Below are 3,746 nucleotides of genomic sequence, written 5' to 3' on the forward strand. Positions count from 1 at the left end.
TCTTATCTTACAGGTGAATTTCCACCATGATAGATTATTATATTGTTCCTGAGCCTGTGAGATATAGTGTGATACCAATGTATTTGCAGGTTACAGGTTTCTGTTATTTTGTCCACCCCCATGTACATATACAAGCTGAAAGCAGCAAATAGAAAGCCATCTGTTTTGCTGATGGGACCTCATGAGTCAAGAGAAGGTGAAGTAACACTTGGCTGTAATTGAAATGCTTGCAGGCACAGAGTAAGTATGATCATCGTGCATTGAGTACGTGTAATGAGAATATAGAGAGCATTTTTTTCCATGTACTAAATCTTCTATAACCCTGGTAAACTGGGGCAAGAAGACTAAAAGAGTATAAAATTACTGAGAACACCAAAAGGAAACTGAAATACAGTGCATATTCAAGGGCAAACTAAAAAGCAGCAAAAGTGTCTGCAGAAATAGAGAGCGCAAAAAAAAAGACTGTGCGTTTGATTAATATGTTAAATATGACTGATTTTTAAACAATTTTTAAATATAATCTTAATAGATCTTCCTTTTAAAATAATATTTCAATTTCAGGAAATGCATAGTTCTACTGAATATAGGTCTGCCTTTAAACTGAGTTCTGTCACACAACTGTCACACTTCAGTGGAAATATGTTCATTTTCACTTCCAGCATATCCTGTAATGGGTTCTATCTCTTTACTGTGACTCATCATTACTGAATTACAAGGATTACATTGAATACCAAATATCTGAAATAAGACACGCTATTTAGTCATATAATTGATTTTGATGTCTGCTTTGCAGAGAAAGTGTATACACTAAAAGGAAACTTTGCATAAGGGTTTGCATTTTATAGCTTGGAGTACAGATCAATTCTATCTCAAAGCTATAGGAAAGGACTGAATAAATGTTACATATTATACATGAGGCATGAGGACTTGCACTATTGTAGAGCTTAAGCTTATTTATACATAATGTCATTGCTGAGAACTTCATAGCATGCTGGCTCACTGGCTTGTATCCCAAGTAATCTTTTTTAATAGATTTATATCCTTATTTGGTTTTTACAAATATTAAATTGATTTAAACTGCTTTTAAACCACACTCATTTTATAGCCATTGGAAAACCCAGGCACTTAATGCAGAGGATAAAATAAGAAGGGAATAAATATACAGTGTAGTCTGGAAACACTTGGAGAGAGACACAGGGTTTGGAGTCCAGCAATTTACCAAAGAAACTCAACAATTTAACATTACAAAATAAAATGGTTTTCGGTCCTGCTGCTGTAGGCTTTTACCCTGTCTTAGTATTTCAGCAAGTAAAATGCAGCTCAGTGATCAGTTTATATAAGCAACTGGGTCAAAGACATTTTCACTTTGTAGCTTTGGAAAACTCCTTGGTTGCTGTCTTAAAATGCTTGTTGTTATATTGCCTTGCTGCAAGGTGAAGCTCCATCCACTGGCATAGCATACATGCCTATGACACTATGTATCACAAATGAAGTCGTATGCTTTAGGTCAGGGGTGTTACCATACACTATATACACTATATGGCCAAAGGTTTGTGGACACCTGACCATCACACTCCTATGTGCTTGTCGAACATTCCATACCAGATTTAGTCCCCCTTTGCTGTTATAATAACCTCCACTCTTCTGGGAAGGCTTTCCTCTAGATTTTGGAGCGTGGCTGTGGGGATTTGCACTCATTCAGCCACAAGAATATACTGTAAGTGAGATCAGGCGCTGATCTCCTCCTCGCTGCCTGACCCATCCTGATGCCCCTTCTGCTCCTCCTCGCTGCCTGATCCATCCTGATGCCCTACTTCTGGTTGGAGTTCTCATCGGTTGAGTTCGCTCGCTGCTGCTGGGGGTGGCCCCATATGGACGGCCTGAAGAACTGTTTGGATTGCTGGGGATGGTCCCATCTGGGGGCCGTGGAGATGGCTTGGGGATCACATATTGGGAGTTGTGCTGTAATGGCCTGGGACTGCAATTGCTGTAGTGGCTTTGGGGCTGCGGTTGCCACGAGCACCTTTGTACTCAGGACTCCATCAGTGGACAGTGGACCAACCAGACTTCTTGCAAAAACTGTGATGAATTTACTGGTTGCACAATTGCACTATTTGTCCATATAGTACACAATAATAGCAGGAATTTACTTATAACTGCACTATCCATTGCGCCCAGATGAGGATGGGTTCCCTTTTGAGCCTGGTTCCTCTTAAGGTTTCTTCCTCATATCATCTCAGGGAGTTTTTCCTTGCCACCGGCGCCTCTGGCTTGCTAATTAGGGATAAATTCACATATTTACAATATATTTTTTTGTGAATCCATTTATTTCTATAAAGCTGCTTTGTGACAATGTCCATTGTTAAAAGCGCTATACAAAAAAAATTGAATTGAATTGAATTGAATGTTGGGTGAGGAGGCCTGGGGTTCAGTCGGTGTTCCAGTTCATTCCAAAGGTGTTCATTGAGGTTGAGGTCAGGACCCTGTGCATGGCCACTCAAGCTCTTCCACACCAACCTTGGCAACCATGTACAACTGACATCCTATACGATTATGCGCTTCCAACTTTGTGGTAACAGTATGGGGAAGGCCCACATAAGAGTGTGATGGTCAGGTGTCCACATACTTTTGGCCATATAATGTATATATGGTATGAAAAGAAAATTGGAAAATTTGTTTTGTAGGTGATATACAGTATGTTCAAACCATTCGTGCATTCAGAATATACTTTTCAGATAAATGCCAATAAATTAACACATTTAAGAGGAGTTATGTGTTATTGGCCACTAAACAAACGAGCAAGACCAGGCAATGTTTGTCCAGTCTTCATCTGTCCAGTTTGGGTAACTCTGTGCCCACTGTAGCCTCAGATTTCTGTTCTTGGCTGACAGGAGTGGATCCTGATGTAGTCTCCTTCTCTTGTAGCCAATCGGCCTCAAGTTTAGGCATGTTGTGCATTCTGAGATGCTTTTCTGGTCACCACGGTTATAGAGAGTGGTCATTTGACTAGCGTTCATATCACTTCTGACCTTTCTCACTAGCATTCATGTCAACTCCGACCTTTCTCATTTCTGCCCACAGAACTGCTGCTTATTGGATCTTTTTTGTTGTTGTTGCTGTTTTGTACACTTCTGTATCATTTTTTTTTAGACTGTTGTGTGTGAAAATCCCAGATCAACAGTTTCTGAAATAGTCAAACCAACAACCTGCCATGGTTAAAGTCAGCGAGATCACATTTTTTCCCCATTAGCTGAAGCCCTTGACCTGTATTTGCATGAATTTATGCCACATGATTGGCTGATTGGATAATTGAATGAGCAGGGGTAGAGGTGTTCAGGTGTTCATATTAAAGTGGATGGTGAGTATATATAATTATATATCATTTATATAGTATATATAATTTATTTTGTAGGTGATTTATCTTGAATACATTCATGCATTCAGAATGTACCATTCAGATAAATGCATGTTGTTGTGTTATTGGTCACTAAACCATTTTTTTCAGTCCACCCCACCTGCCACTAGACTAAGTGTAATGTGGCCCACTATCTGGCCCACTATCTAAAACAAATTTGCTTTAATAAACCTTTGCTTTCGATCATGAGCAGTTACTCAATATTTTTCCTTCCTTCATGCTTCTGTTTGTGTGACACATCTACATCCTATAATAATCTTGGTTTGTTCTACAGTCAATCGGGACTTCCAGTAACATAAAGAATCTATGAGGTAAAATTGCTAATGCAAAC

This window comes from Pangasianodon hypophthalmus, chromosome 12 (assembly GCF_027358585.1).
Source record: "Pangasianodon hypophthalmus isolate fPanHyp1 chromosome 12, fPanHyp1.pri, whole genome shotgun sequence".
Lineage (NCBI taxonomy): Eukaryota > Metazoa > Chordata > Actinopteri > Siluriformes > Pangasiidae > Pangasianodon > Pangasianodon hypophthalmus.